Source organism: Marmota flaviventris, chromosome 2, assembly GCF_047511675.1.
Source record: "Marmota flaviventris isolate mMarFla1 chromosome 2, mMarFla1.hap1, whole genome shotgun sequence".
NCBI classification, from domain to species: Eukaryota; Metazoa; Chordata; class Mammalia; order Rodentia; family Sciuridae; genus Marmota; species Marmota flaviventris.
Window position 1 is genome coordinate 22,238,746 of NC_092499.1, and position 23,440 is coordinate 22,262,185.

The following is a 23,440-nucleotide window of genomic DNA, read 5'->3' on the forward strand; positions in this document are numbered from 1 at the left end:
AGAAGGGAATTTGTGCTACATGTCTGATCTTGTCATAAGTAAACAAGCCCATCAGTCTTATCTAAGTACTAAGGGGAAAGGTGTTCTTTGTATGCAGCCATTTATAGGAACATAAAGGATGGGGGTGGGAAATTTCTTAAATTTTACTCTTTCATGAGAGTATATGACTCAGGTAAAATTAACATTGTCAATAAGGTTAAGAAGAGAAGAAACAGAACTATTTGTTTAAGATCAGATCATCTCAGAAAAATTCAGTTTGAATGAAAACTCTTGGTGTTTGGCCATGACACTTTGGCTTTTCGGTTATTGGGCATTTGCTCTTCTTTCTAAAGAAATCCACAAGATCCTTTCTAGGATGCCATAAGAATATTGTTAATATTATGCTATTTGCTATTGCTATGCCATATAGTAAAAATAAAGACATTTAATAAGGGAATTCACCCACATTCCCTACTTCCCTCCTGTTATTTATTTGCCTTTCAAAGAGATGCCTAGGACAGATTATGAAATGGTTGATTCTAGGACACAAAGAAAATTCAGCTCTGGAAAATTCACCTCTGTTTTCCAACAAAGCCCTCAATTTAAATATAGTATAAAAAGTAATTGTTATCGTGAGGAAACTTTTCACTTATAACCAACTTGGTAAATATCTATTAAGAGTTTGCAATGTTCACTTTTCTTATTATTTAGATTTTTATGAAGACAAATTCCACCACCATTCAATTCCACAAGTTCAGTTTCAGTAAGGCTAGTTTAAAGAAGTAGTTTAAGTAACCTTACAATAAACTTATAAGGTATGTAAAAAAAAGGAATTTTGTCAAAGGAAACCATCCCTTTTCCCCACTATAACCATATCGTCATTTGAATTGGTTCCATATGAGTTGTACCAAGAGATATTCCTTAGCTACTAGGTAAAAATATACAGGTATCTTTAGAAAACTCCTGTTAGAGAAGACTGGAGGCAAAGGGGCATAGGGAACAACATAAGAAATTAAAGTGATAAAAAATTAATTGCAACTTAATCCTCAAAATACTTTACAACCTATACACACAATGTACTGAGCCAACATAATAAGCAGTATACATTTAAATAATCCATTTTTAAATATTACTTCTAAACTATAATCTCCTTCAATTATGGAACAAGAATAAAGCATCATGGAGCAAGGAACAATGGAAGGGTGAGCTGGCTGAGTAGCATGTTAAGAAAGCAAGCCACCCAGCAAGCCCTTTGGAAATGCCCTCCTGCCTCTGCACCTACTCTCTAATTACTTCCTCCTTCTGCTCTCTCCACCCACCAACCAGGATTCTTTCAAAAGAACTAAAGCTCTTATTTACCAGGTTTCCAGAGTGTTAATCATGTCTAATGGTCTTAACACAAAAGCAGCTAACCTTTGAATGTGTAACTATGAATGGCTTGCTTCCTTCTACCCATTTGGGCTTCTCCTCTTATTCCCAAATTCTCCCATGATTCCAGTAAACCTCCCTCCTTCTACTAAAATATGCACCTCTGTTTTCAGTGAACCTCTGTTGGAGTAATCAGAAATTGAAGTGGTATCAGGAGGGAACAGCAACCTTCAGAAGTGCACCTTAGAATTTTCTGTGTCCCCTAGGGGATCATCACCATTCAACCTGGTGATGGCACATAGCAGGCAGTCAATATTTATAAAGTGAAAGGGAGGGAGGGAGGAAGAAAGGAAGGAAGGAAATATTCCTCATTAAGACAGTAAACTCACCCGCTGTTTTGGAAGATGTTATCAAGGAGGTTGAGTAGAAAATAAAGACATTTAATAAGGGAATTCACCCCCATTCCCTACTTCCCTCCTGTTATCTATTTGCCTTTCAAAGAGGTGCCTAGGACAGATTATGAAATGGTTGATTCTAGGACACAAAGAAAATTCAGCTCTGGAAGATTCTGCTGCCATGCTGGCCTAAAAATTAATTGTTTTCTCTTAGACAAGTTCAGGGTCCATTAGTGCAGTGATGTGGTGAGGGCCTCAGGGCTCCTTGCTCTGAACTCTGTCATCCATCATGGATGGCTGGGAAGAGTTAAGCAACACAGGCATACAGGGAGCTGGGGAGCAGCATTTGTATCTACAAACACTAGAAACCACCTACAGGTCACTGTGTGGTTTTATTTTCCATTCTGCCTTGTTTTCAGAGTAGGTATGGGGTAATCAGTAATTACTTAGAATACAATGGCCAGAGTTAATTGTTCCTCTTCCAACTGTGCCAGAAAACAACAAGGGAATTGAGCCTGTAAAGAGTAGCGTGTGTCAGGAGACATAAAACGACATTCAGTATTTTACATAGGAGTAATTTTTTCAAAACACTTGACCATTTATTATGTATTATACCAACCAAATATCCATAGGAGATCAGTCTGGTCATTCTGTCAATTCTTCAAGTCTGTTATCAAGGAAACAAAGAGGAAGAGGGAACTTATGTCCTGATCTGTCACTGTGAGTCCTTGAATGAGTGAGCTGTGCCTGTCAGACCAACCTAACCTTCACTTCTACACAGAATTTGAGCAAGAGGGAGCCGCAGGTGTGGCAAGACTTTCTCCACAGCTAACCCTGCAAAGGCAGGGTTTTATTATTGCCTTTTGTGAGTGCTCTATGAATTGTTGAAGATTAAAGATTCAATCCCCCCATCAGGTTCACAGTTAAAAAGCCCTGGGGCTCTTTAAGTTTTCCTTTTCACAAGAATTAAGTATTCATAAAGAAATAAAAAACACAAAGTCAGATGTAGGAATGAATATATGCCATTACAGATGTAGATTAATATACACGTATTAAATAATTCTTTGAGTTTGTATACTTACATGCACACATGCACGTGTGCACACACAGACACACACGTAGCCTTGTAAATCATGGCATGCCCATTTAGCAACCGAGGTTACAAAGTCAAAGATGTGATACAAGCTACATCTTTCCAATATACCCTGGTGTAAAAACCTTTCCTGTCCTATTTGTATCTGGTTGTGGGTTAAGCATGAAATTCTCTTTCTAACACTGGCTCCAACCTTTAAATAATTTACTTAGAGAAATACATTCCTATAGTAAGCATTCATTTCTTGTTAACATCTTGTGCTTTTCTAATTAAAAATATCTCTCTACCTATCCAGACTGCATCAAGTCCTTGAAATCTCAAGAACTTATTCCCTAGTAGTTGAAAGGGTGAAGACTGGGGTAGGGAAAATGAGGTAGGAGAAACAGATTCACTGCAAAAGAGGGAGTAAAAATCTATGCCTGTTCCTTTTAGCAAAATTTCACCTATCTGTGGCTGGGATGGCTCTTTTTCTAAGTACCATGCTAATTTTTAACATTTTGTGCTGGGAAGTTTGAAGAAGAAAAGGAAACAGAAACGTCTCTATATGCCAAGGAAAGCAGACTTTAAGCATCTCCAAGAATAAAAGTGATCTGATGATAAAAGATGAACACCAAAATTTTTAAAATCTAACTATATAATCACGAATTGTCTTAACAATTAAACAAAACAAGAAGCATCTGAGTGCACAGGTGTTGTTCATTAAAAAATCCAGAATGCTGGAATTGTGCTGTCCAATACTGTAGGACTTACCCATATATGGCTCTTTAAAGTTAAATTAAAATTAACTGAATTTAAAAGTCTGTCCTTCAGTTGCAGTAGCTTCACTTCACATGTTCAGTGGCCAGATGTGACCTGTAGCTATTACATTGGAGAAAGCAGAGATAGAACATCACAGACAATTCTATAATTTAGCACTATTTTAGCATATAGGGACTTTTCTAGAGCTCCTTAGAAATCTGGATGAATAATTAGGGGCTTAATAAATATCTTCCCAATATACAATTAATTAAATTGTGGCACAAAAAGAATATACTAGCTTTGAGACATTCAAATATACAAAATAATATATTTTGTATATTTCATTTTGAAATGAAATATACAAAATGAAAATTAAAATTCAAAATAAAAAAACTAAACATTTACAAACTACTCAAATCAATGTATTTCACTTGCACCTCCATAGAGTCAATGGTATGTGCATAAAGAAGAGAATGTGTTGATTCTTAAGAACAATCCTGGGGTCATTAAGACAAAATGCACTCCCTTCTCTTCTTGTTCAGGGAGTTTAGTAAGAAGTGGTACAGTGACACTACATCCAGCCTCCAGCACTGCCATGACAAGGGCTTTTAGGACCGCCTTTTCAGGACAGCAGAAGGAAGAAATGCTCACTAATAACACAGTTAACAATCTTCACAAAGGGCAGGACACTCGGACCTACATGATATTGAGGAAAGGATCCACATCCATCTGGAAGGAGGAGCCCAGTTGACAGATATAAGAGTCAATTCTGTCCAATGCAGTAGTTTTACCTAAAGCTTAAACTAAGACATTAGTGCATACACATCAAATGAAAGATGACAGAAATTCTCACTGGAGAACAGAATCAAACCATAATGACTTTTTAGGGGGCAAGGGAAGAAGAGTTAAAAATCAACATGATAAAGTTTAGAAGGAATAAAATCAAGTGACACCATTTAATATTTGAGGGAATTTCTTTGGTTTGTACACTACAACAGGTGAGGTTCAGGAGTCAACTCCTGAAGTGGAAAGTTGACTTTCTACTCTAAGTCATGAATATCAGCTTTGTTTTATTCAACAAATTGTAATTTGAGGCTGGTCTCACAGAACTACTTTGGCCTAGTCAAAAGAAACTGTAATCACCTCAGATACCGTAAAGTTCATATCAAAGAACAAACAGCATCTTACAGGCCAGCCGGGAAGGAAAGAGGCAACCCCACGGAGCAAGGTTGAATAACAGTAAAATGCAGTCACATAAGAGGAAGAAGTTCTAAAACACTTATTATATATTTTATGGGAAACTAAAAAAGAGGAATTTGAAGGTTCAAACACAAATAAATGATATATTTTTAAGGAGATGGAGATGTTAATTACCCCATATATGTTTGAGTTGTCACACTACGCTGCTTAAGTATGTACAATTATTATATGTCATTTAAAAGAAGAGAGAATATCGCCCCTCTTTTTCCTTTTGTCTTATGGAACTTGTTTTTAAAGGAATCATTAAAGACCTAGGATGGATCTTGAGAAAAGTGGCTAGAAAAATAAAATTCAGGAGGGGAAAACAATCCTCCATTTAATTCAGCACAAGGAAAAAAAAGGAGACAAGAAAACAGAAATACACATGAACTAATATGCTGATTGGCATGACGTAAATTTCAAATGAAAGAAACAAATAAGGTGTGTTGAAATTGTTGATGTTAGGAACAGAAATTTCTAGTTAACCTGTAGAAAAGATTGATAGAGGACAAGATCGTGGGCTCCAGCTATTTCGAGGGCGATTGTAAGGAAGATTAATTGAATATATTTTGTGTTACTCCAGAGAATAGAATGAGGACCAGTGGGTAAAAGTTATGGGAAACATATTTCAACTCAAAAGAAAGAAGGATTTCCTAATAATTAGCTTTGTTCTGAAGTGAAATGAGATCCCTCAATAGAGCAATCATCTCTCAGGGTGGGATGTTCTACAGAAGCCATGTCTGTGCCACTTAGGAAAGAGTCCTGCTATGGGCAGGATATTGAGGCAGATGACCTCTAAGAATCTTTCCACTTCTGAAACTCTGAGTGTGTTTCTTCCTTCCTTTCACATGCACTGATCCTATTTGGTGAATAACTAAGAAGCAGCCAGTTGACTCAACAGAGGGTCATAAATCAGACTTTCCATTGTTCTCTGCCCCCTCACTGTCTCCAGGCAAGATAATGTGGCTACCCCCTCAAAGCTGGCAATGTGTGGGAGTGCATGATGTATTAGGCTATTTCTGTGTCTTAGATTTATTTGGCTTTTATATAAACAACTTAATTCATCTCACTTTCCCTCCTCCCTTGGATACCACACATCACATTTGTTTAACCCTTTTTAAATATTAAGTGTAATTTAAAAGCACAGGAAAGATTATAGTACAAAATACAACACAAACTAAGGTACATGTGGCAATTTGGAACTCTGTTTAACTGCTTGATTCAAGAGAATATTTATAGAATAATTGCTTGGGCATGTGCAATTACTTGTAAAATAACTATTTTCTTCAAAATGCATCTAATTAAGGACTTAGCAAAAGGACCAAAGTTTTTACCTTGTGCTTTGAGATTTCATCCCTGAAAAATAATCATTAACACCAACTATTTATAAGACTTGTTACTAATCACTAAAGAAAACACAAAGGTGAATAAGATAGAGACCCTGTCCTGAAGGAACTTACTAGTGTACAAATAACTGAAGCATCACAGAATATAAGAGCCTCCAAAAAGTTATATAGTTCTTTGGAGAGATATTTTATATCTGGTCATGGAAAAATCAAAGCCAACTTCATCAAAGAATAGGACAAAAGCCATATCATGAAGGGTCATGAATCCTGAATAATCTATTATTTCTCCTTTCAGTGATTATGGGAAACTTGAGGAAAGTACATGAGATTCTCCTAACAGCAATTATATTTAAGGAGCATTTACCCAGCAGCAATGTGTAAATTATTTAGAGTTGGAGAGATAATCTTGTTGGTCCTGGTTGAAGAGAAGCAACCAGACTTACATCTACATGATGGGATGTTATGCCAGATTTGTGGGACCCCAATAGACCTCTAGGAACCGAATCCGATGCAATCACACAAGAGTTTTTATTGCAAGCTCGAGCCTGGACTCACAACCATTCCTGACACAGGGGTCCCAAGGAGTGAGTCCTGGTCCTTTGTTCAGTGAGATTTTATAGGTTTTGGGGGGATACTCTATGCGTCACAACATCACACAGCAAATCATTCCATACGGCGGGAAAGTCAAACAACAACCCTTAACATTGATTAGCACATTTACTGGCAGGAATAATTTGGGTAGGGGTGATTGGCTAGTACAAGAGGGGGGTTCGTTTGAACTGATTGGTTTAGGCCATGAGGGGTGTACGTGCTAAACTACATGGTTTCCCAACATGTTATCAACCACCATAAACTACTTGGGGGTCATCTGGCATCCCAGGTATTTTCCCTGTCTTATGCTGATTGGAGGTTGCTAGGGGGGTTGCCATGGGTCCTCACCTAGCCTAACTGAGTCAGGGACACCTGGCACCGCAGACCTCTCCTGTTATTTACAGACAAACAACTCAGCAGGGTGGGTATGTGCTTAGGAGTGCTCTGTGGGTTTTTCCAAGGACAAGGGTCACGCCCCCTTCCTTAGGACAGGTCTTGAGGTAGAAGCTGCTGGTATTTATTTATTTTTAAAACTGGAGTCACATCAGTTTCTCAGGAAGTGGCTAGATTGAGGACATTATGTGGTTCAGTCAGTAGCACTTGGAAGCTAACAGAAAGGAGTGGAGAGGCCTATGAACTCAAAATGGAGAGGATGGATCCAGAGAATTTCCAAGTGTCAAGGTGCTTGAAGAAAAATGAATAACTTGTTGACTGGAGCAAACAAGTGGAAGATAGAGGAAGATGAGAGGTTTGCAGATGGAAAGGGGCATTTCAGAAAACAAGTTCCACACTGATATGAATCCTGTTAATCTAATCCAGGGCTTCATCTTGTGGAGATTTCGAGTCTATATATATTAATCCTGTTTTTTTTTTTTTTACTTTGTATATTTTTCTGATGATTGGTTTGGAGGACTTACTGATCTTTGAGAGACTGCCCCTTCTTCAGAGAGATGGTTCCTAGAGATAGTGAAAGACTTTTCTACAAATACATCCGTTACATGCAAACAAAACAATCCAAAGTTGGCTTCCTAACTACCAGTTTGATTTAACTCTTATACCCATGCCACTATCCAGATTTTTCAATCAACTCAGGGCCAGGTACCAGAGAATTAGGGTCAGCCCTTGCTCTGAGAGCCTGCCAAAATGACTAAAACTGGCCAGTCTTAAATGGCTTACTCTGCATTGCCCATTCCTTCCCACAGAAACCACAATAATGGCGTTATTGGCCATTATTGTGGTTTCTGTGGCAGACCCCAGTGCTTCCCATGTGTCCCTATGTGCATGACATGCCTCTCCTCTTGGAAACTGCAAATAGCACACTATCTTTTCAGTGTCAATCATCTCCTGTTCTGTTGGTCTCATCGTACCTGAATAATGATCAAGACAACACTTAAAAACATTAGAGATGAGTAAAATGATAAAAAAGAGATGTATAAGTTGAGGATCAAAGTACCAAAATGGGCATAATATTGAAAGAAGACAGTTAACCAAAGACAGAGACCACTATCTGTTAGGGAGATGATTGGGAAAGCCCCTGTGAATGAATTGTCACTTGAGAAGTATAAGGAAGGTTGAACTGTGTGCTGTAAGAAATAGATCAAACCCTGACTTGGTCCCCAGAGTTCTAGGGAAGCAAGGGACTGTAAGAGAAAGAAATTTAAGGTATTTATTGGACATTTATCTGTTGTGCTGAGGCAGTTTGAAGTTTAGGTTAAAGCTCAGTAGACAACAATGTCTGTAGATTCAATGAGATTGAACACTGGAGAAGTTTACCAGGAACAGAATATTACTAGAGGAGAATTCAATTTCAGTTATGATGGCCAGAGAGAAGTGCTATTGGAAGTAGGTTTCTAAATGACACAGTAGTGGAATGAAACAAGGTGACAGATGGTGTTGCATTCGTATGATAAGAGTATAGAAAGAGAAAAGTAAATGGGAAAAGGTGGAGTAGGGAAGAGTTGGTGCCTGTGGTTTAACTATCAGTAAAAGGGATTATAGAGAAGGGGGTTCGTAGTGCTGCCAGAAGAATACCAAGTGAGTGGAGTCTCAACCCTACAAGAACGACAGGATTATTAGAGTCTTTCCGTGGTTCCAAACAGGCCTACCCAAATGACAGAGGAAGACCAAGGGGGGATACCAGCTGACATCTTTAATTCAGATAAAACCCCAGAACTATTCAATTATAATGTGGCTCTAATCTGTGCCTAGGGGTGACTATAGTTAGGAATGAAGGGGTTGAAACAAAAAGGACAATGCAAAGTCATCAGATATTTATCTAGTATTTATTCATCCTGTGGGGGCGATTTGATGTGTAAATTAAGGCTCATTAGAAACTTCAACCACTTTTCCATAAGGATGCATTTAGCTTAGATGTTTTTCTGTTTGTAATCTCTGAAAGGGAAAAATAAGATTTTCTTGAAGAGTCGATTTCCCCCACCTCAGCTCCTATTCCAACTGCACATTATAACCTACTTTTAAGAATAAATGTAATATGTCAGAATATAAGGTAAGCCCTATAGAATGGAGAAGAGTCAGAATCAGACAGATATATCAGGCGTGCCAGTTGGATCATGAGGTGAGAAACAGGCTATGAGGGAAGCTTCACTGAAATTATCTAAACAAGCACTTAAAGTGGGTGAGGGTCTGAGCCAGGTGGAGTATGGGAGAAGCACCTGCCAGATGCCAGGTACTGTACTGAGTGCTGTATAGACATGATCTCATTTTCTCCTATGAAACATTTATTCTTACCTTTATTAACCATTTAAGAGTTGCAACAGTTGAAGGGATGGAATAAAGAGAGGTTATAACTAGCTTTGCCATACACACCCTTTGAAAACTCCTGCAAGAATTGGAAAGCAAATTCTTCATTTCGATACTTTACACTGAAACACTAATTGTCTTAGAGGAAAGAAATTTTAAACATCACTTTCAGAGTATCTGAAGCTCTAATCTGAATAACCTCTTCTTTCCTATAAATCAGTTGCCCCAAGTGACCCACCCTGCAGGAATCAGTGAAGATGTTGTGTTGTCGGAGAAAAACTGGAATGAAGGCCTGGCTCATCTACAGGGGTTGGACTTTCCAAGTGGGAATGGAGAAATGAGTTAATGTATCAACCTCAGTTTGGTCTTCTGTGAAGTAGAGATAATGAGATCTTCACCTACATCCAGCTGTGAGGGGAAAATTAGAGCAGGAATTTCTAAATTGATTAATTCAATACCCGCTGAGTGTCCACCAGGTATGAGGTACCGTGTTAGACACAGACATACAGATACCAACTATAAGGTTAAAAAGAAAAGATAGGGAAGGGGAGGTGAAGGGAGAGAAAGAGGGGAGAAGCAAGAAATGGAAATGAAGCAGGACAAGGGAAGGAAAAGAGAAGAAAAAAGAAAAGGGGGAAGAGAGAGAAAGGATCCTATCAGATATTGAAGTATGTTTAAATTATATTGAAGAGCACTCAAATACATTGCTAGCCAGCTGGTTCCCTGGCTAGTGGCCATATATAAATAAAGATAGGAGTGTTGTTTTCATTTAAAATGATGAAGTGGCAGGGCCCTGAAATTCAGTAGCAGCAAAACTGATAACCTGATAACCTTAGTATTTACTAGAGTTCAATTCTCAAGGATATGTGTGTGTGTGTGTGTGTGTGTGTGTGTGTTTATCAGGCGGGTGTCAGGAGGTAGTAGATAATGGTGATAACCTTCAATATCAAATATCTAAGTGCTCTTTTTTAAATTATGGCAGGCAGAATGCCAGCCCCCTCAAAAGATGTCCATGCCCTAATCCCTGAATCCTGTACATATGATGCATTATATGGCAAAAGGAACTTTATAAATGTACAACTACTAATCAGTTGACTTTAAGATAGATTATACCAGATTATCCGGTGAACCCATTATAATCATATGAGCCCTTAAAAATCAGAGTTTAGTCCTTACTGAGAACAGAGAGATGTGGCAAAGGATGAGTCAAGGAGATACAGAGCATGAGAAAGACTCCATATACTGCTTGTGGTTTATAAAGGAGCAGGCATTGTGATGAGAAATGTAGGAAGCCTGGGGGAGCTGAGAGAGGCTTCCAGTCTACCAGCATCAACAAAGTAGAAACTCAATCGTACCAAAGACCTGAATGATCTTGGAAGCAGATCATTCCCAGAGCTCCCAGTAAGGAAAGTAGCCCTATCAATACCTTAAATTCAGCCTCATGTGACTAAGCAAAAGAGCTGAGCCACCCTATACCCAGACTACTGATACACAGAACAATGATAGAATAAATGAGTGTTGTTTAAAGACAATGAAATGATGTCGGTTTTTATAGAAACAATAGAAAACATATGTCACTCTAAGATTGTGGCAAATCCTATAATTCTCTGTTGTCATGTTGTCTTATGTTAAAATCCCAGCTCAGTAATTCAAGAAGTGTGTGACTTTGGATGAGTCACTTTTCCTCTCTAAGCACAGGTTAAGGATAGTAAACCCTAGCCAGATAGTCTAACCCTTAATAGAGGAATGGCTTCACTCACTATGAGAATCAAATCAGTCGAAATATAAAGAAATGATTGATGTGTTACACACACACACACACACACACACACACAGTTAACAAAAGTCCATAATTCATTCCAGTTTCCTTAGTTTTTACTTATTGTCCTTTTTCTATTCCAGGAGCTCACCCAGAATGCTTGTCATGTCCTTTTCAGTTCCTCTCGTCTGTGACAGCTTCTGTGTTTCCTTCTTTTGAAGACTTTGACAGTTTTGAGGAGTTCTGGTCAGGTGTTTCACAGGATGCCTCTCTACTGGAATTTGTCTCATGATTAGACTGCTTTATGGGTTTGGGGGAGGAGATGGGGTGTCATTTCCATTACATCACATCAAGGATACATGTTATCTACATGATTCCTGACTATAGATGTTGATGTTGACTTTGATCTTCTAGAGAGCTAAGTAGTGTTTGTCAGGTTTCTCTGCTTTAAAGTCACTCTCTGCCCCTCTTTCATAATAGACTCTTTGAAGGAAGTCACTACGTGCAGTTCACACTTAAAAGAGTAAAGAGTTTTGTTCCACTTCCTTGAAGATAGAGTATCTACATAAATTATTTGGAATTCTCCCCAGGAGATTGTACTATTAACTTTTAATACATTTAATTTACTTTTAGTTCTCAAAGTCCTCTAAATACTGATTTTATAATATCATCTTCCTGCTTGTGAATACAAACCACAACAACCACTGTGATTAGAAGCTCATCATTTCATGGAAATATTTTTATATAAATTATGGAAAAAACATAATGGAAAAATGATCATCCAAGGGGAAAGATATATAAACTCTCTCAGGCCTGGGGCAGCATGGTGAGCATAGAAACATTTTCCCATGACCTTGATCTGGTCATCTTTCTCCCAACAGAATTGTATTTGATTTGGTTCAAGTTTTGGGGAAAAGGTCACATGACTGTCTCTCACCTCTCACTAAGACTGTTCCCCATGCCAGATATCAGAGACATCAGACTAGTCTTCAGTTTTGAAAACTAACATCTTAAGAGTGTTTCAACATCACACAGTTTTTCACACAAGCAACAGGGCAAAGAATATCTATAGCATTTAAATCCTTCTTTGCATTAGACTAGAGTGGTAATGCTTGGCACAACTGTAATGACATTACAGTTGTGCCAAATACATTAAATATGGCACTGCATGAACAGAAGAAATCCACCTCCCAACTTCAGTGCAACATGGAGTGCCCACTGACCTCACTTCAGGCTGCAAATCCAAGTCACTAGTCACACAGAAAAATGAAGAAATTCCAACATTGAGGCTGCCTCTGAACGTTTCCAGATCTATCTGAAAAGAAGAGGGCCAGAAATGTTGGGAGATTCTCTCCCCCAACAAAATTGGAAAGGTTTGGTCACTTCATCAAGGTTTTAGAGGAACATTTGTGCTTCAAAGGCTCAGCAGAGAAGAGCCCAAGCCTTCCTCTGGTGCTATCATCACCTGCTCCCATTCAGATCACTGCCAAACACTGACATCCTCCTGGATACTCCTGCCATAAAGGAAAGATGAACTTAAGCTATGGGTAGAGGACAGGAAAGGGAAGAGAGGTACCATGTAAATTTTATTGAACCTATAATATAAACCATCTAAAAGCTCAGGTGTAATAAAATCAAAAATCAAGAATTTATTCTGAAGATGAAAATTCATTCATGGAAGAGAAAAAGAAGGACTCAGAACTCTAAGGAACTGACATCACTATTTTTTCCTTCAAATTATCTTGTCAACTGTCCTCTTAGTTGTTTCTAAGATATGCAAAAATAAAAGTAAAATCTTCAAAGGTTAACTATATTTGTTGCCATCAAGGGCTTAGCCTGTGGATGCATAATTATCAATACCAGAGGTTCCTTCTCAGTGCTCACATTCCTTTAGGTCCTGGAATGATTCAAAAGAAAATCCAGGTGGGCCTCACTTACCGCCTCACAGTTAGTATCTTAGGGTGATGAGAGTGACGGACAGCAAAGCATCTGGGAGGGAGGTACTAGGGTACTTCATGTCTACCTTGAGGGTCTACAAAATTTTTTTCACAATACACACACTATAAGACACCTCTTTCCCAAAACGGTTATAGTATCATTTAATTTTCTCCCCATTCCAGTCCCCTCCCAAGGAAGCAATGTATTACTTATTCATCACTCACAACATGTTGGTGGATGGAGGACATATCTATCGAAGAGAAGAATGGGATCAACTGGAGGTTTTCTCCTATGAACTTTTTCCCTTTGTCTTAGAGAGTTCCTTCCAAACCCTCAGATACTCTTGAGGTCTTGTGGAATCCAACAACAGTGTAATAATAATAACAATATCTTAAAATTACTGTCACAATGCTTTCTTTTTTTAAATTTTTTATTGTTGGTTGTTCAAAACATTATAAATTTCTTGACATATCATATTTCACACTTTGATTCAAGAGGGTTATGAACTCCCATTTTTACCCCATATACAGATTGCAGAATTACATCAGTTACACATCCATTGATTTACATATTGCCATACTAGTGTCTGTTGTGTTCTGCTGCCTTTCTTATCCTCTACTATCCCCCCTCCCCTCCCCTCCCCTCCCGTCTTCTCTCTCTACCCCCTCTACTGTCATTCATTTCTCCCCCTTGTATTATTTTTCCCTTTCCCCTCACTTCCTCTTGTATGTACTTTTGAATAACCCTGAGGGTCTCCTTCCATTTCCATGCAATTTCCCCTTCTCTCTCCCTTTCCCTCCCACCTCTCATCCCTGTTTAATGTTAATCTTCTTCTCCTGCTCTTCGTCCCTACTCTGTTCTTAGTTACTCTCCTTATATCAAAGAAGACATTTGGCATTTGTTTTTTAGGGATTGGCTAGCTTCACTTAGCATAATCTGCTCTAATGCCATCCATTTCCCTGCAAATTCTATGATTTTGTCATTTTTTAATGCAGAGTAATACTCCATTGTGTATAAATGCCACATTTTTTTATCCATTCGTCTATTGAAGGGCATCTAGGTTGGTTCCACAGTATTGCTATTGTGAATTGTGCTGCTATGAACATCGATGTAGCGGTGTCCCTGTAGCATGCTCTTTTTAGGTCTTTAGGGAATAGACCAAGAAGGGGAATAGCTGGGTCAAATGGTGGCTCCATTCCCAGCTTTCCAAGAAATCTCCATACTGCTTTCCAAATTGGCTACACCAATTTGCAGTCCCACCAGCAATGTACAAGTGTACCCTTTTCCCCACATCCTCGCCAGCACTTGGTGTTGTTTGACTTCATAATGGCTGCCAATCTTACTGGAGTGAGATGGTATCTTAGGGTGGTTTTGATTTGCATTTCTCTGACAGCTAGAGATGGTGAGCATTTTTTCAAGTACTTGTTGATTGACTGTATGTCCTCCTCTGAGAAGTGTCTGTTCAGGTCCTTGGCCCATTTGTTGATTGGGTTGTTTGTTTTCTTATTGTCTAATTTTTTGAGTTCTTTGTATACTCTGGATATTAGGGCTCTATCTGAAGTGTGAGGAGTAAAGATTTGTTCCCAGGGTGTAGGCTCCCTATTTACCTCTCTTATTGTTTCTCTTGCTGAGGAAAAACTTTTTAGTTTGAGTAAGTCCCATTTGTTGATTCTAGTTATTAACTTTTGTGCTATGGGTGTCCTATTGAGGAATTTGGAGCCCGACCCCACCGTATGTAGATCGTAGCCAACTTTTTCTTCTATCAGATGGCGTGTCTCTGATTTGATATCAAGCTCCTTGATCCATTTTGAATTAACTTTTGTGCATGGCGAGAGAAAGGGATTCAGTTTCATTTTGTTGCATATGGATTTCCAGCTTTCCCAGCACCATTTGTTGAAGATGCTATCCTTCCTCCATTGCATGCTTTTAGCCCCTTTATCAAATATAAGATAGTTGTAGTTTTGTGGATTGGTTTCTGTGTCCTCTATTCTGTACCATTGGTCCACCTGCCTGTTTTGGTACCAGTACCATGCTGTTTTTGTTACTATTGCTCTGTAGTATAGTTTGAAGTCTGGTATCACTATACCGCCTGATTCACACTTCCTGCTTAGCATTGTTTTTGCTATTCTGGGTCTTTTATTTTTCCATATGAATTTCATGATTGCTTTCTCTATTTCTACAAGAAATGCCATTGGGATTTTGATTGGCATTGCATTAAACCTATAGAGAACTTTTGGTAATATCGCCATTTTGATGATGTTAGTTCTGCCTATCCATGAACAGGGTATATTTTTCCATCTTCTAAGATCTTCTTCTATTTCTCTCTTTAGGGTTCTGTAGTTTTCATTGTATAAGTCTTTCACCTCTTTTGTTAGGTTGATTCCCAAGTATTTTATTTTTTTTGAAGATATTGTGAATGGAGTGGTTGTCCTCATTTCCATTTCAGAGGATTTGTCGCTGATATACAGGAATGCCTTTGATTTATGCGTGTTGATTTTATATCCTGCCACTTTGCTGAATTCATTTATTAGCTCTAGTAGTTTCTTTGTAGACCCTTTTGGGTCTGCTAGGTATAGAATCATGTCAACTGCAAATAGTGATAATTTAAGTTCTTCTTTTCCTATTTTTATACCTTTAATTTCTTTATCTGTCTAATTGCTCTGGCCAGTGTTTCGAGAACTATGTTGAACAGAAGTGGAGAGAGAGGGCATCCCTGTCTTGTTCCAGATTTTAGAGGGAATGCCTTCAATTTTTCTCCATTCAGAATCATGCTAGCCTGAGGCTTAGCATAAATTGCTTTTACAATATTGAGGTATGTTCCTGTTATCCCTAGTTTTTCTAGAGTTTTGAACATAAAGGGATGCTGTACTTTGTCGAATGCTTTTTCCCCATCTATCGAGATGATCATATGGTTCTTATTTTTAAGTCTATTGATGTGGTGAATAACATTTATTGATTTCCGTATATTGAACCAGCCTTGCATCCCAGGAATGAATCCTACTTGATCATGGTGCACAATTTTTTTGATATGTTTTTGTATCCGATTCACCAGAATTTTATTGAGGATTTTTGCATCTAGGTTCATTAGAGATATTGGTCTGTAGTTTTCTTTCTTTGAAGTGTCTTTGTCTGGTTTAGGTATCAGGGTGCTGTTGGCCTCGTAGAATGAATTTGGAAGTTCTCCCTCTTTTTCTATTTCCTGAAGTAGCTTGAAAAGTATTGGTATTAGTTCCTCTTTAAAGGTTTTGTAAAACTCTGCTGTATACCCATCCGGTCCTGGGCTTTTCTTAGTTGGTAGTCTTTTGATGGTTTCTTCTATTTACTCAATTGATATTGGTCTGTTTAGGTTGTCTATATCCTCCTGACTCAATCTGGGCAGATCATATGACTTAAGAAATTTATCGATGCCTTCGCTATCTTCTAATTTATTGGAGTATAAGGATTCAAAATAATTTTTGATTATCTTCTGTATTTCTGAAGTGTCTGTTGTGATATTGCCTTTTTCATCCCGTATGCTAGTAATTTGAGTTCTCTTCTTCTCTTCGCTAGCATGGCTAAGGGTCTGTCGATTTTGTTTATTTTTTCAAAGAACCAACTTTTAGTTTTGTCAATTTTTTCAATTGTTTCTTTTGTTTCGATTTCATTAATTTCAGCTCTGATTTTAATTATTTCTTGCCTTCTACTTCTTTTGCTGTTGTTTTGCTCTTCTTTTTCTAGGATTTTGAGATGAAGTATGAGATCATTTATTTGTTGGTTTTTTCTTTTTTTAAGGAATGAACTCCAAGCAATGAATTTTCCTCTTAGAACTGCTTTCAATGTGTCCCATAGATTCCGATATGTTGTGTCTGTGTTTTCATTTATCTCTAAGAATTTTTTAATTTCCTCCTTGATGTCTTCTATAACCCATTGATCATTCAGGAACCTATTGTTCATTCTCCAAGTGATGTATGCTTTTTCCTTCCTTCTTTTATCGTTGATTTTCAGTTTCATTCCATTATGATCAGATAAGATGCATGGTATTATCTCTACTCCTTTATATTTTCTAAGAGTTGCCCTGTGACATAATATATGATCTATTTTTGAGAAGGATCCATGTGCTGCTGAGAAAAAAGTGTAACTGCTTGATGTTGGGTGGTATATTGTATATATGTCAATTAAGTCTAGGTTATTAATTGTGTTATTGAGTTCTATAGTTTCCTTATTCAACTTTTGTTTGGAAGATCTGTCCAGTGGCGAGAGAGGTGTGTTGAAGTCTCCCATGATTATTGTATGGTGGTCTATTAGACTCTTGAACTTGAGAAGAGTTTGTTTGATGAACATAGCTGCACCATTGTTTGGGGCATATATATTTATGATTGTTATGTCTTGTTGGTGTATGGTTCCCTTAAGCAGTATGTAGTGTCCCTCTTTATCCCTTTTGATTAACTTTGGCTTGAAATCTATTTTATTTGATATGAGAATGGACACTCCTGCTTGTTTCCGAAGTCCATATGAGTGATATGATTTTTCCCAATCTTTCACCTTCAGCCTATGTATGTCTTTTCCTATCAAATGCGTCTCCTGTAGGCAGCATATTGTTGGGTCTTGTTTTGTGATCCATTCTACTAGCCTGTGTCTCTTAATTGGTGAGTTTAAGCCATTAACATTTGGGGTTATTATTGAGATATGGGTTGTTCTTCCAGCCATATTTGTTTATTTATGTTACTAAACATGGTTTGTTTTCCTCTTTGATTATTTTCGCCCCCTTTACTGTCCTACCTCCCTCTGTTGGTTTTCATTGTTATTTTCCATTTCCTCTTCCTGTAATATTTTGCCAAGGATGTTTTGAAGAGATGGTTTTCTAGCTGCAAATTCTTTTAACTTTTGTTTATTGTGGAAGGTTTTAATTTCATCTTCCATCCTGAAGCTTAATTTCACTGGATACACAATTCTTGGTTGGAACCCATTTTCTTTCAGTGTTTGAAATATGTTATTCCAGGATCTTCTAGCTTTCAGAGTCTGTGTTGAAAGATCAGCTGTTATCCTGATTGGCTTACCCCTAAATGTAATCTGCTTCCTTTCTCTTGTAGCTTTTAAAATTCTCTCCTTATTCTGTATGTTGGGCATCTTCATTATAATGTGTCTAGGTGTGGATCTCTTATGATTTTGCACATTTGGCGTCCTGTAGGCTTCTAGGATTTGGGATTCTGTCTCATTCTTCAAGTCTGGGAAGTTTTCTCATATTATTTCATTGAATAGACTGCTCATTCCTTTGGTTTGAAACTCTATCCCTTCCTGTATCCCAATGACTCTTAAGTTTGGTCTCTTAATGTTATCCCATATTTCTTGGATGTTCTGCTCATGGTTTCTTAACAGTCTTGCTGAGCTGTCTATGTTCTTTTCAAGTTGAAATACTTTGTCTTCATTGTCTGATGTTCTATCTTCTAAGTGTTCTACTCTGCTGGTAGTATTCTCAATTGAGTTTTTAAGTTGGTTTATTGCTTCCTGCATTTCTAGGATTTCTGTTTGTTTGTTTTTTATAACCTCTATCTCCCTGTATAGTTGATCCTTTCCTTCCTTGATTTGTTTGTGTAATTCATTGTCGAAGTGATCTTTCATTGTCTGATTTTGCTTTCTAATGTCTTCCTTGATACTCCAGATCATCTGAAGCATGTATATCCTGAATTCTTTATCTGACATTCCATCTGCTGCAGCTGTTACCTCTTCTAAAGTTGAGTTGACCTGCATTGCTTGTGGTCCTTTCTTTCCTTGTCTTTTCATACTGCTTGCGTTTCTTTCTGCTTGGTGAAACTGTTGTGTTTTTGAAATGTTTTTTTCCCCTATATATTTATATTGCTCTTGTATAGTTGAAAAGTCTCCCTTGCAGGGTCGGGCGGTGGTCTGCCTACCTTGCAGGCGCGGGCGGCAGCTCTGCTCTCTCCTTACTCCAATTGGGGTGTCGTGACTACCACGCCGGCAGGTCACTGGGCCTGTTCCGGGCACAGGCGGCGGCTCTGTTCTGCCCCTACTCCAATTGGGGTGACGAGTGTACCACGCCGGCAGGCCACCAGGCCTGATCCGCCGGTCGGTTGCATGTCTGCCTACCCTGCAGGCACGGGCAGCAGCTCTGCTCTGCCCCCCCTCCAATTGGTGTGACTTGTCTGCCACACCCGCGGACCACTGGGCCTGTTCCGGGCGCGGGCGAAGGCTCTGTTCTGTTCCTACTCCAATTGGGGTGACTTGCCTACCACCCCGGCCGGCCCCTGGGCCTGTACCACTGGTCGGTCGCACGTCTGCCTACCTTGCGGGCACGGGCGGCGGCTCTGCTCTGCCCCTACTCCAAATGGCGTGACGTGTCTGTCGCACCGGCAGGCCACTGGGCCTGTCCCGCTGGTCGGTCGCAGGTCTGCCCACCTTTCGGGCACGGGTGGCGGCTCTGCTCTGCCCCTACTCCAATTGGGGTGACGTGTGTACCACGCCGGCAGGCTCCTGGGCCTGATCCGCCGGTCTGTCGCAGGTCTGCCTACCTTGCAGGCGCGGGCGGCGGCTCTGCCCTGCCCCTCCTACCATGCCTGCAGACCGCTGGGCCTGATCTGCAGGTTGGTCGCAGGTCTGCTCACCCTGCGGGCACGGGTGGCGGTTCCGCTCCACCCCCACTCCAATTGGGGTCACGTGACCACCACACCGGCGGGGCCAGATCTGGGCGCGGGCGAAGGCTCTGCTCTGCCCCTACTCCAGTTGGGGTGTCGTGTGTACCACGCTGGCAGGCCGCTGGGCCTGACCCGCCAGTCTGTTGCAGGTCTGCTTACCTTGCAGGCGCGGGCGGTGTCTCTGCCCTGCCCCTCCTACCACGCCCGTGTACCACTGGGTTGCAGGTCTGCCCACCTTGCGGACGCGGGTGGCGGCTCCGCTCCGCCCCCTCTCCAATTGGGGTCACGCGACCACCATGCCGGCGAGCCGCTGGGCCTGCTGCGGGCTCGGGCGGCGGCCCGGCTCCTCCCCTCTGGCTCGACGACAAATCGAGAGAGACTCGGGTGTCTGTGCTTCACCCCCCCTACCAGGAGACCAACTGTTTCTGTCGCCACTGGTATCGATGAAGTGCTCTCCTCCGCCGCTTTCTGATGACATCAGATCTCTGCCATGTTGGTATCCTATGCGAATGGCAGCATTTCATTCCCTTTGCCGGGCAACCAAAGCAACGGGTGAGTCCTGACCGGCCCTCAGCAGGACCCGGACCGAGAAGCAGTTTCCGCGGGCTCCTTAGCCCTGGGCCAGAGCAGTTCCGGGAGCTGGAACTCGGCCGCTCCATGCTCGGTGTATGCTCTGATAAGAGCAGGCTCCAAGAAGCACTCAAGCACTGAGCCTGAGTAATCTGTCTGCAAGTCGCAGGCGAATGGTAGCCTGAAATTACCTGTTCTATGGCTGAATGAGCTGCGGTCAGTCGAAAACAGGGATGGTGACGTCAGCTCTCCAAGATGGTGGCCGCTGGCCTCCTCTGTGGTCTGACCGGTGTGGAGAACCGAAATGGACCGCTTCCTTCCCCCATCTCGAACCCAGAATTCAGCACTGAGTACGGTGCTTGCACGGCTGGCAGAAACTGCAGCGCTGTATCCCTGCGCCGCTATCTCCTCGTTTCCCAGCGCGTGCTGCAGACTCTAGCCGCGGGGCGATTTGCTGAATAAGCAGTGTTACCCTCCGTGCAACAAATCTCTCGCGTTTGAGTCCCCGTAGCCGATCCTTGTGCGATGGAAATCCTTCCTCCAGGTTCCGGAGCACCCCACAATTGCTGGAAATTCCTAACAAGATAGCCTTTAGCCGTCCTAACTCGTCATACTCCCACACAGTGACGCAGCACACGGGGGCAATGCACTCCCCTCGCCGCCATCTTCCTATGCATGATCTTTATCTGTCACAATGCTTTCTAAATGCTGTGCGTGTATTAATTCATTTCCTCTTCATATAACAACAGGATGGAGAAATTTGTATTGTACATTTTTACAAAAGAAAGTGAGGTTAGGTAATTTGACTAAGGTCATAAAACTAGTAAGTGAAAGTTTAGGTTTCAGGTTTGGCCGTCTGGCGTGAGAGTCTATATTTTAGACATTAAATGATAATTCCTTCCCATGGTTTAGGCTAATTGGAATATGATTTTAGGGTCTTTTCCCACATGGACTCCACACATTAAGTAGAAAAAAGGAGAAAATCAATTTAACAGCCTAAGTTAATAGCTGGAAAAGCTATGACCTGAGATTTCTATGCTTAAGTAGGGAAACCAGAATTTCTGGAGATACCCTGAGACACCAAAGAAAGATAAATGATTGTTTAACAACCATGTGACTTTTCCTGAGTCACTTGTCAACATGACCATTTGCACTAGTCCGTTTTCCAATACCATAACAAAATATTGGAGGCTGTTACTTTACAAATAAAAAGGGTTTATTTATTTCACAGTTTTGGAGACTGAAAGTCCAAACAGCATGAAGCTGGCTTTGACAAGGGGCTTGTGACAAATGATATGGTGCATACACATGCAGTAAAGACCACATCATGAGACAGAAATCCAAAAATTGTTTCAGGGGTCAGTTTCATCTTCTTCAAGAACTAATCAGGGTCCCACAAGAACTGAATTAATTCATTCTAAGGTCACTGACCTCAATGACCTAATTTCTTCCCACTAAGCCCTGCCTCTTAAAGGTTCCACACCACCTCTCACATCACCAAACTGAGAACCAGGGTCCCAACACATGAACTCTTGATGGGAACACTCAAACCATATCCAAACCATACACAATTTTAGTTTATCCTTCAAAGTTAATTTTATTGTTTAGGGACATTCCATTTTTATGGTCCCCAAATGAAACAGAGCTCCATGTATATATACATTCAACAGACAGGAAACATGGAAATATTCTTCCAGGTCATATATGTCTGAGAGAGAGGAAAGAGAGAGAAAGGAGGTGAGAAAAGAATATCATACCGGAAAAGTAGAGTAAAGCTGTTAACAGGGCATATATGTTGGGATTATTAAACCAGAGGGACTTTGCGGATAGTAACTAGGGTTACTGGGTAAACTGAGGGTCTAAAAGGCAATCTCCCCAGGGTTATTGAAAAGTGTGCATAGACTCATAATGTGTCTAGAAATGAGAATTCACATCATCATTTGGACAATAGAAAAATAATGCAAAGGCAAGTACCAGAGAAGGCAGGTGGTTGTCCTTTCTGCTCATTTCCCCCTGTATTGCAAGTGAGGGTTTTGCTTTCCTTTCCCTTTTCTCTAAAACTGAAAGTCCTTCACTGCCTTCAATTCTGACAAAGCAGATCTTTGCAGCCTCGCCTCCTGCCTTCCATCCTTGCCCTTCTCTCTCTGTGATATGCCCTTCCCTAAATTGAGTCCAACTTTAAATGTCACTCCCATCTCTTAGCAGATTTAAGTACTCTTTCTTACAGTTTTAATAGAATGATGGAGCTGAAGTCTACTACAAGCTATTCAGGGATGAACAGGAGGTGATAAAACTAGGGGCACTAATACAGTTCAGAGAAGTGAGTTTTCTGATAAGGAAGGGAAGCCGGTCTCCTTGTATTGGATGAGAGAAAAAGCTCAAAAAAAAAAGCAATCAAGGGAAGAGTTGGCTACAACTCAAGGGACCAGACAAAAAGGAGGAGTTCATCTTGGAAAGGAATAGTTAAATTATTATAGTCTTAGGGTGATGGCCCACGGGGGATTAAACATTTGAGAAACTTAGCCATCTGCTAACCTCCCATGTCCACTTCCAAGAAAATGATACTTTCCCACCTTCATTATAGGAATACATAAATGGAGTTCAGAAAATACATATTCCTGTTTTAGGAGTATAAAGATAAAAATGATGCTGAATTAAATCAGGTTGTTGAAAGGGCTGATATGAAAGTGCTTCATATGCTTGATTTGAAATGCCCAATATGGTCTCTGAAAATAAAAACACTACTGGACACTCTACAAAGATAAATATATTATAGATACTCTTAGATATGACCCAAGGGTAGGAAGGATACAATAAAGAAGCATAGACTTTTAAGAATCCTACTCCTTCATTTTCTGGATGGGCCAGAATATCTGTGACTTGTCCCTGTGGACCTGTGAATATTTTCAAGTAAGGGAGGCAAGTTGTTTGAATTTTTTAAAGCTTGTGCCCTGCAAACATGATATATCTTAAAGAGGAAAACTGCACAATTTCACAGAAAAGGAAAATTCTGACCTTAGCAATATGTGATGTCC